Consider the following 12,347-nt stretch of genomic DNA (forward strand, 5'->3'; position numbering starts at 1 on the left):
TCCCCAAACCATCCCTCCCAAACACAACATAATAAATCACCCACCCTCCCCAAACCATCCCTCCCAACCAACATAATAAATCACCCACCCTCCCCAAACCATCCCTCCCAAACACAACATAATAAATCACCCACCCTCCCCAAACCATCCCTCCCAACCACAACATAATAAATCACCCCCCTCCCCAAACCATCCCTCCCAACCACAACATAATAAATCACCCCCCCCTCCCCAAACCATCCCCCCCAAACACAACATAATAATCACCCACCCTCCCCAAACCATCCCTCCCAAACACAACATAATAAATCACCCACCCTCCCCAAACCATCCCTCCCAACCACAACATAATAAATCACCCACCCTCCCCAAACCATCCCTCCCAACCACAACATAATAAATCACCCCCCCACCCCAAACCATCCCCCCCAAACACAACATAATAAATCACCCACCCTCCCCAAACCATCCCTCCCAACCACATAATAAATCACCCACCCTCCCCAAACCATCCCTCCCAAACAGAACATAATAAATCACCCACCCTCCCCAAACCATCCCTCCCAACCACAACATAATAAATCACCCACCCTCCCCAAACCATCCCTCCCAACCACAACATAATAAATCACAACCCACCCCAAACCATCCCTCCCAACCACAACATAATAAATCACCCTCCCCAAACCATCCCTCCCAAACACAACATAATAAATCACCCACCCTCCCCGAACCATCCCCCCCAAACACAACATAATAAATCACCCACCCTCCCCAAACCATCCCTCCCAAACACAACATAATAAATCACCCACCCTCTCCAAACCATCCCTCCCAACCACGACATAATAAATCACCCCCCACCCCAAACCATCCCTCCCAACCACAACATAATAAATCACCCCCCCTCCCCAAACCATCCCTCCCAACCACAACATAATAAATCACCCACCCCCAAACCATCCCTCCCAAACACAACATAATAAATCACCCACCCTCCCCAAACCATCCCTCCCAACCACAACATAATAAATCACCCACCCTCCCCAAACCATCCCTCCCAACCACAACATAATAAATCACCCCCCTCCCCAAACCATCCCTCCCAAACACAACATAATAAATCACCCCCCCTCCCCAAACCATCCCTCCCAAACACAACATAATAAATCACCCACCCTCCCCAAACCATCCCTCCCAAACACAACATAATAAATCACCCCCTCCCCAAACCATCCCTCCCAACCACAACATAATAAATCACCCCCCCTCCCCAAACCATCCCTCCCAAACACAACATAATAAATCACCCCCCTCCCCAAACCATCCCTCCCAAACACAACATAATAAATCACTCCCTCCCCAAACCATCCCTCCCAACCACAACATAATAAATCACCCCCCTCCCCAAACCATCCCTCCCAAACACAACATAATAAATCACCCACCCTCCCCAAACCATCCCTCTCAACCACAACATAATAAATCACCCCCCCTCCCCAAACCATCCCTCCCAACCACAACATAATAAATCGCCCCCCTCCCCAAACCATCCCTCCCAACCACAACATAATAAATCACCCCCCCTCCCCAAACCATCCCTCCCAACCACAACACAATAAATCACCCACCCTCCCCAAACCATCCCTCCCAAACACAAGATAATAAATCACCCCCCTCCCCAAACCATCCCTCCCAACCACAACATAATAAATCACCCACCCTCCCCAAACCATCCCTCCCAAACACAACATAATAAATCACCCACCCTCCCCAAACCATCCCTCCCAACCACAACAAAATAAATCATCCACACTCCCCAAACCATCCCTCCCAAACACAACATAATAAATCACCCACCCTCCCCAAACCATCACTCCCAACCACAACATAATAAATCACCCACCCTCCCCAAACCATCCCTCCCAAACACAACATAATAAATCACCCACCCTCCCCAAACCATCCCTCCCAACCACAACATAATAAATCACCCCCCCACCCCAAACCATCCCTCCCAAACACAACATAATAAATCACCCACCCTCCCCAAACCATCCCTCCCAAACACAACATAATAAATCACCCACCCTCCCCAAACCATCCCTCCCAAACACAACATAATATATCACCCACCCTCCCCAAACCATCCCTCCCAACCACAACATAATAAATCACCCACCCTCCCCAAACCATCCCTCCCAACCACAACATAATAAATCAACCCCCACCCCAAACCATCCCTCCCAACCACAACATAATAAATCACCCCTCCCCAAACCATCCCTCCCAAACACAACATAATAAATCACCCACCCTCCCCAAACCATCCCTCCCAAACACAACATAATAAATCACCCACCCTCCCCAAACCATCCCTCCCAAACACAACATAATAAATCACCCACCCTCTCCAAACCATCCCTCCCAAACACAACATAATAAATCACCCACCCTCCCCAAACCATCCCTCCCAAACACAACATAATAAATCACCCCCCCTCCCCAAACCATCCCTCCCAACCACAACATAATAAATCACCCACCCCAAACCATCCCTCCCAAACACAACATAATAAATCACCCACCCTCCCCAAACCATCCCTCCCAACCACAACATAATAAATCACCCCCCCTCCCCAAACCATCCCTCCCAACCACAACATAATAAATCACCCACCCTCCCCAAACCATCCCTCCCAACCACAACATAATAAATCACCCACCCTCCCCAAACCATCCCTCCCAAACACAACATAATAAATCACCCACCCTCCCCAAACCATCCCTCCCAAACACAACATAATAAATCACCCCCCCCTCCCCAAACCATCCCTCCCAAACACAACATAATAAATCACCCACCCTCCCCAAGCCATCCCTCCCAACCACAACATAATAAATCACCCCCCCTCCCCAAACCATCCCTCCCAACCACAACATAATAAATCACCCACCCTCCCCAAACCATCCCTCCCAAACACAACATAATAAATCACCCCCCCTCCCCAAACCATCCCTCCCAACCACAACATAATAAATCACCCACCCTCCCCAAACCATCCCTCCCAACCACAACATAATAAATCACCCACCCTCCCCAAACCATCCCCCCCAACCACAACATAATAAATCACCCCCCCCTCCCCAAACCATCCCTCCCAAACACAACATAATAAATCACCCACCCTCCCCAAACCATCCCTCCCAACCACAACATAATAAATCACCCCCCTCACCAAACCATCCCTCCCAACCACAACATAATAAATCATCCCCCCAAACCATCCCTCCCAAACACAACATAATAAATCACCCACCCTCCCCAAACCATCCCTCCCAAACACAACATAATAAATCACCCCCCACCCCAAACCATCCCTCCCAACCACAACATAATAAATCACCCCCCCTCCCCAAACCATCCCTCCCAATCACAACATAATAAATCACCCCCCACCCCAAACCATCCCTCCCAACCACAACATAATAAATCACCCACCCTCCCCAAACCATCCCTCCCAAACACAACATAATAAATCACCCCCCACCCCAAACCATCCCTCCCAACCACAACATAATAAATCACCCCCCGCTCACCAAACCATCCCTCCCAAACGCAACATAATAAATCACCCACCCTCCCCAAACCATCCCTCCCAACCACAAGATAATAAATCACCCACCCTCCCCAACCATCCCTCCCAAACACAACATAATAAATCACCCACCCTCCCCAACCATCCCTCCCAAACACAACATAATAAATCACCCACCCTCCCCAAACCATCCCTCCCAACCACAACATAATAAATCACCCTCCCCAAACCATCCCTCCGAACCACAACATAATAAATCATCCACCCTCCCCAAACCATCCCTCCCAACCACAACATAATAAATCACCCACCCTCCCCAAACCATCCCTCCCAACCACAACATAATAAATCACCCCCCCTCCCCAAACCATCCCTCCCAAACACAACATAATAAATCACCCCCCTTCCCCAAACCATCCCTCCCAACCACAACATAATAAATCACCCACCCTCCCCAAACCATCCCTCCCAAACACAACATAATAAATCACCCCCCCTCCCAAACCATCCCTCCCAACCACAACATAAAAAATCACCCACCCTCCCCAACCATCCCTCCCAACCACAACATAATAAATCACCCACCCTCCCTAAACCATCCCTCCCAAACACAACATAATAAATCACCCACCCTCCCCAAACCATCCCTCCCAACCACAACATAATAAATCACCCACCCTCCCCAAACCATCCCTCCCCACCACAAGATAATAAATCACCCACCCTCCCCGAACCATCCCTCCCCACCACAACATAATAAATCACCCACCCTCCCCAAACCATCCCTCCCAAACACAACATAATAAATCACCCCCCTCCCCAAACCATCCCTCCCAAACACAACATAATAAATCACCCACCCTCCCCAAACCATCCCTCCCAACCACAACATAATAAATCACCCACCCACCCCAAACCATCCCTCCCAAACACAACATAATAAATCATCCACCCTCCCCAAACCATCCCTCCCAACCACAACATAATAAATCACCCCCCCTCCCCAAACCATCCCTCCCAACCACAACATAATAAATCACCCACCCTCCCCAAACCATCCCTCCCAACCACAACATAATAAATCACCCACCCTCCCCAAACCATCCCTCCCAACCACAACATAATAAATCACCCCCCCTCCCCAAACCATCCCTCCCAAACACAACATAATAAATCACCCACCCTCCCCAAACCATCCCTCCCAACCACAACATAATAAATCAAAGTCCAAACTCATTTCAGACCCAGTCCTTCGGCCCTCATGAGCTCCTCCGCCTCCTCTGTCATCTTAAAGACATGGTCCTTGGAGTTAGACGTAACTCTCAGCTTCACCAGGTATACCACCCCGAACCTCACATCTCTCTTCTAAATTGCTGCCTTCGCCCTGTTAAAGGCCGCCCGCCTTCTTGCCAGCTCCCCCGTGACGTCCTGGGGTATACAAATACCACTGCCTCCCCCCCTCACCTCCCGATTCTGCTAGGCCCTTCACAAGACCCTCTCCATCTGATATTTGCGGAAGCTGACTGTCACAGTTCTTGGTGGATCATTCATCATTGGCTTCGGCTGTTAGATGTATTAGATGCAGTGGTATGAAGAGGCATGAGTTCAGCTCCTTTTTCACCAACACACCTTTAATTGTTCAAACTCACTCTGCACAGAACTCTACAGATCAGCAGATCCAGAGGCCACCTGACGCCCCTTTACATATCAGTGTCAATCATTGAACACTTAACATAAATGAGACAATCATTGAACACTTAATATAAATGAGACAACTAATTGCAATGTCTCTTCACCCATTACTTAACAGTCTCCCCTTCCTTGGAGAAAAAAAAAATAAGGTGAAAACAAAATTTCAAGAAACTAAAATTTCAAGAAACTGAAACACACACCTGATTCCCCCCTTTTTTTTGAGTAGAAGAAAAAAAACATTCACAGAAACAGGTGCTCTTCATTCACAATATCTAAAAGTTTCTGTGAACTAACCCCTCTTTTCGTAAGTTGATAGCTACTGTCAACCCATTTAATTTTTGTTATTTCCCCTCTGTCCAACATCTGCTTCAAACCTGCGATGTCTATCCCGTAACCTTTTTTCATTGACACTTTTTGTAGAGTGCACATTTTCCCACAGGGATTTATTGTCATTGTGACAGTCAATAGGTATATTACCCAAATCCCCTAATTTCTGTCAATATCTGACTGATATAAAAGGCCATATCCACCGCTTCCACTAAGCTTAACGTCTCAGCAGCCAAAGTGCTTTTGACCACTCTCCTTATTTTCTTTGTTTCCCACACAAGAGGGCAACATTTACCATTGTTCCTCAAAAGGAAAATTATAAAACCTCCTGTGCTTGAAACCCCATCACATAAATTTGCATAGGACGCATCACTATAAACTATGAGTTTCAAATGCCTAAGATCACCTAAAACTGGGAACTTCAAAACACACTCCTGCATTTTTAGTTTGGCCAAAACTTTATTCGCTCTTATTATGTCTTCCACTTTGGGATCATTTATTTTTCGTACTCAACTCTAAGACATCAAAACTCACATCCGGTCTAGTCTGTCTACCTAACCAGTTCAGTTGCCCAGTTAAACTTCGCAGTTGCTCTTTTTCTATCTTCGAAACCATTGCGTCTTTTTGTGAAAGCCGGCCACGACTAATTGCTATTGGGCTGATGCTTTCCAAATAAGATTCCTGACATAAAGTTGCCCCTAACATAGTCTGTCCGATTTCCAAACCAATATATTTAAATGGACCGGAAGCCTGACTTCCAACCCTGAATTCTTTCCTCAAACCAGAGATTACAATAGCTTCAAAATCACTAGTCCCACCCCACAAAATATCATCGACATGCATCATGAAGATGCCAGCAAGATTTCCTTTATAGTACCAGTAAAACATTGCAGGATCTGCTTTCAACTGGCAACAGCCTAACTTTAACAAGGCTGACCTCACCGAAAAGTACCACACTTTAGATGCATCATTTAATCCATATACACATTTGTTCAACTTCCAGAGTACCCCTTCTGTGTTAGCTGCTTCTTTAGGAGGACGGAGAAAAATGTCTCCATGGAGCTGATGTTCCTGCAAAAAGGCAACTTTTATATCTATAGATTTGCAGTCCCATGCCTTTGTGGCTAATAGAGCCAAGCAGATCTTTAAAATAACCTTTCCTGCTGTAGGTGAATCTACCCTTAAGTCCTGATCGTCTAAGTTTTCTTCAAATCCCCTTGCCACAAGCCTGGCCTTTGCCTTATAAGTTCCATCTGGAAGAACCTTTTCTGTGCAGATCTATCTGTGGGATAGAGCTTTTTGTCCCCTATCCGGTACTTCCGTGTATACCCCAAATTCACTCTAACTATGCAATTCTTGCTGTTTAGCATCTTTGATAACTTTTTTATCTAATTTATTTGAAGCTACCAAAATCTCACGTGCATGTGGGCTTCTACTTCTATTAGTATTCGTAGTCTTACTCCTGTTCCGGGATCTTGATAAACTACGTCCCTTCTCCTGCCTGGTATCTCGTTCTGTATTGCTACTGCTTGATCTTTCTCTTCTGTAGCGGGATGTCCTTTCAATACTTCTCGACCTTTTCCTGTGAACCTGTTCACTATCCGATGTACTATCTGAACTGGCACTACGTTTCTGTGCCCTCCATTTTTGAACTTTGTTTTCCCGATCCATTGTCTTAACTTCCTCCCCTGAATGCTGTACATTCAACCAATGTTTAAACTTTCCGGTGGCCTTCCCTGCTCTACTAATAACAGTTGCATCCTTCCATTAACTAGACCCTTCAGGCAAGTATGTCACTTTTGTTCAATTCCCGTACCAGCCTCCCCGGACAGGTGCCGGAAAGTGGCGACTAGGGGCTTTTCACAGTAACTTCATTGAAGCTTACTTGTGACAATAAGCGATTTTCATTTCATTTTCATTTTTTGTACCAACCTTTGGCAGTTGCCCTTTCGGAAAAATGGCCTGATCTAATTTATCAGAAGTGTTGTGTTCCTCTACAGAAACCCTGTCTATACGAGTTAACTGGTCCTCATAGTTCTGTAACACATGCATACCAGATGACTCTGGTTCCTCGTCATGTCCATCTGCTCTGTCTAAATTTGAAAATTTGTAATTGGTACCCATTATCCTTGATGAATGTACCCTAACAGTTTGATTACCATGTTGCAAAATAAATGTTTTGCCATCTATGCCTATGATCTTCCCTGGGCCTTTCCATTCATTAGAATTGTCTCTCTTATAGTATACCATGTCTCCTTGCTGAAAAACGGCATCTGATGGCTGTACATTATGTCTTAAAGCTCTGTGAATTCTTTCAGAGACTTCTGCTTCCAAAAAAGCTTTTCTACTGCTATGTAACGTGTTTAAATGTTCAGCAAAACCTGAGCTAATTGTAGTCCCTTCCCAAGCTGGAGGCTGGTCATCCAAAATAGAGGGAATTTTAGGATTTCTACCAAACACTAATTGATAAGGACCATAGCCCCCAACCATCTGCAATGAATTATTTGCATGTACTGCCCATGCTAAAGCTGAATTTAGCATGCAGTTTGGTCGATCTCCCAAAACTTTCCGAAGCATGTCATCGATAACAGCATGATTTCTTTCCCAGACACCATTACTGAATGGACTTTCTGCAGCCGTGTTCATAACTCTGATATTCATGTTTTCACACATATCCCTAAACTCATCATTAGCAAATTCTCCCCCATTGTCCGTAAAGAATTTTGCTGGTGGACCCATTCCTGTCCCGATCCATTTTTCCACAAATTGATCCAGAATTACTCTCTTTTCTTTACTTTGTACAATCGTTGACTGACTAAATCTGGTTGCTAAATCTAAAAAATGCAAAATAAATATATTATTTGCTTTATCCCAGATCTTAAGATCCATGGCCACAATGTCATTAAAATCCCTGGCCAAAGGTAGGGTTACTATCGGTCGCGCTGGTGTCCTTCTGCATTTCCTGCAAACTTCACAGCGATCACTAACCTGGTCTATCAGTTTAGTATGGTCTTCATCCCTTACTCCTGCATCGTTCAATAAATTTTTCAGCCTCCGAGGAGACGGATGCGCAAATTGCCTATGCAGTTTTACGACAATAAGCTTTTTATCAGCTGAAGTCCCATTATCAACTGCCATTAACACATCCTTAACCACTCTACTTGAAATATTATTTGTCAATAATGGAATACAATAATGTCCCAACTGTGTAAATTGTAAGTCCACCGTCTTTCCAAAAACTGTTGCCTTATCCTGTTCCATATCCAGCTTCATGTGTGCTTTCTTCATCGACGGTCTGCCCAGAAGCAAAGGTATCTCACTTGATACAACTTGATAATGACATGAAATGGTTCACTCCAGCAATATTGCAAGGGATCACCACTCTTTTCAGTGACTTCAGAGTATTATCATCCCCAAACCTGAAACTTGTGGAACTTTTAAATTCCTTAACCTTGTTACGATTTTCAGCATCCAATGAGTCCAGATAACATTTTAACCAGTCAATCCCACACACAGTAGATGTGCAGCCACTGTCCAATACAGCACAGCTAAAAGATTCTGCAACCAACACCCTCATTACCGGTGTAAAACAGCTTGTTAATAGGACAATGCCTTCTTTCTGGTCACTATCTATTTCCTCTTCTGACTCTTCCGTGTCATGTGTCGCTTCAAATACTCTATCATAACGAGTTGGACAGTTGAAAGCATAATGGTATTGAGAGTCACATCAAAAACATCGATTTATCATGCCCCGTGCATTTCTGGGGTTCATCCTCCTATTGTAGGTTCTAACTGGGTTTCTGTCTTCATAATTTCCTTGTCTCGGTCTTTTATAGTCTTGAGGCCTGTTCGTAGCCATACCATTTCGCAATCCTGTAGGTAGTCTTTACCCGGGTCCCTGGCACTGTGAGGCATCAGTGTTAACCCGCGTCCCTGGCACTGTGAGGCATCAGTGTTAACCCGGGTCCCTGGCACTGTGATACAGCAGTGTTAACCCGGGTCCCTGGCACTGTGAGGCAGCAGTGTTAACCCGGGTCCCTGGCACTGTGAGGCAGCAGTGTTAACCCGGGTCCTTGGCACTGTGAGGCAGCAGTGTTAACCCGGGTCCCTGGCACTGTGAGACAGCAGTGCTAACCCGGGTCCCTGGCACTGTGAGGCATCAGTGTTAACCCGGGTCCCTGGCACTGTGAGACAGCAGTGCTAACCCAGGTCCATGGCGCTGTGAGACAGCAGTGTTAACTCGGGTCCCTGGCACTGTGAGACAGCAGTGTTAACCCGGGACCCTGGCACTGTGAGACAGCAGTGCTAACCCGGGTCCCTGGCACTGTGAGACAGCAGTGCTAACCACTGTGCCACCGTGCTATGTCATCTGTCACAGTACGGTTGTGATCAATTCTAATTGGCTCAGCCATGAAGGTACTGGATGCTGCAGCAGGCTCGAAGGGCCGAGTGGCCTCCACCTGACCCTGGGAAGACAGTGCTGAGGAATAATCTACTCATCAATTGAGATGTGAGAATAAGAGGGATTTTTTTACCCAGAGGAGAATATTTGCTGCGAGGAATCGTTGATATAAAGATTATGGGCGGGATTCTCCCCTACCCGGCGGGGCGGGGGGTCCCGGCATAGCGGAGTGGCGCCAACCACTCCGGCGTCGGGCCTCCCCAAAGGTGCGGAATTCTCCGGGGGGGGTCGGAGAATTTCGCCCCCAGTGAGAATTGTCTCGACGAGCAGTTGATATGGAGAGACTGGACAAACTGGGATTCCTCTCCTGATTGCAGAGAAGGTTAAGGGGAGATTGAATGGAGGTGTTCCATATCATGGTGAAACACACGACAAACGGCTATTCAGCTTGTGCCTGCGAGGTGATCTCAGCAAATGACTATGGGCGGGATTTAATGGAAAGGTTTCTCAAGGTATGATTCTCCGGAAAGTCTGGTGGCAAGTGGGAATTCCCAGTGCTTAACCCAACGAAGCCGGCAACGTAATTCACCGTTAATTGGTCCATTTAACGAGGCCGCATGGGCTTCTCGCTGTCAGTGAAAACATCAAATGAAATGAAAATGAAATGAAATCGCTTATTGTCACAAGTCGGCTTCAATTGAAGTTACTGTGAAAAGCCCCTAGTTGCCACATTCCGGCGCCTGTTCAGGGAGGCTGGTACGGGAATCGAGCTTGGTCTGGTGGTTTGAAAGCCAGCGATTTAGCCCTGTGCTAAACCAGCCCCTACTAAATGAAAATTCGGCAGCTGATTCGCCGGGACTGTGCTCGCCAGACCCCCCCCCCCCCCCCCCCCCCCCCCCCGTTAACAGGGTCGCGCAGCACTTGCTCAGCCAGCCCCCCCCCCCGTTAACAGGGTCGCGCAGCACTTGCTCAGCCAGCCCCCCCCCCGGCCAGCCCACCCCCCAATAGCGCCCAGGAGACCAGCCCCAAGATTCTGGACACAGACCTGGAGAGGCTCCTAGATGTGGTGGAGGCCAGGAGGGATGTCCTGTTCCCCCGAGGGTCTTGGAGATGAGCCCCAGGGCAGCGAGTGCTGCCTGGGAGGAAGTGGCAGCAGCAGGCAGCTTGGGAAGCGTGGCCAGGAGGACTGCCCTCCAGTGCCGCAAGATGGTCAACGTCCTACACCGGGCAGCACGAGTGAGTTGACACTACCGCCCCCCCCCCCCATTGCGACCAGCTACCCAACCCTCCACCTGCCCCCCGCCCCACAAACCACCCCTCTCCCTTCACCCCAACTGTCCCATCCTCCCAAACCATCCTTCATCCCCACCCCACCACCACCACCGTGAACCATACATATGGCTAACGATGCCCTCTCTGTGTCTCCTCAGGAAAGCTCTCCCATAATCCCCGGAGAGAGCCCAGACTGCCGGAGGGATATGGAACGTACAAATCCTCACTTCCTTCGAGGAGCGGGCCCTGGAGGTGACTGGTGTGGCCGAGGACAGAGCGATCACCAACGTGGAGGCTGGCAGATGCTGCAGACGTGAGGACTCACCGGGCCCCAACCAAAGGACCTGTCAACGGTGAATTGTTATTGCCTTACTGACTGACCCATCCCTCCCACTGACCACATGTCCATTCTCCCGCAGGTCCTCCAGCCGACAGCACCAGCCCATCCGGACTGGCCTCCAGCTCAAGGTACCGGCCCATCCGGACTGGATTCCAGCCCACGGCACCGGCCCATCCGGACTGGATTCCAGCCCACGGCACCGGCCCATCCGGACTGGATTCCAGCCCACGGCACCGGCCCATCCAGACTGGCCTCCAGCCCACGGTACCGGCCCATCCGGACTGGATTCCAGCCCACGGCACCGGCCCATCCGGACTGGCCTCCAGCCCACGGTACCGGCCCATCCGGACTGGATTCCAGCCCACGGGACCGGCCCATCCGGACTGGATTCCAGCCCACGGCACCGACCCATCCGGAGTGGATTCCAGCCCACGGTACCGGCCCATCCAGACTGGCCTCCAGCCCACGGCACCGACCCATCCGGAGTGGATTCCAGCCCACGGTACCGGCCCATCCGGAGTGGCCTCTCTCCCATGAAGCCACCTCAGAGGAGAGCTTCGGGGCTGCCGCAGTCGATGCGTCACAGCTGTCATTCCCACCCTCCACCAGCGCAGATACACACACCTCGGTGGGCAATGGTATTGGACAGGATTCTGGGCCACAATCTGGTGAGCATCACACAGTCGCTGACACACACCAGGTGGAGGCAGGAACC

Source organism: Scyliorhinus canicula, chromosome 2 (assembly GCF_902713615.1).
Source record: "Scyliorhinus canicula chromosome 2, sScyCan1.1, whole genome shotgun sequence".
NCBI classification, from domain to species: domain Eukaryota; kingdom Metazoa; phylum Chordata; class Chondrichthyes; order Carcharhiniformes; family Scyliorhinidae; genus Scyliorhinus; species Scyliorhinus canicula.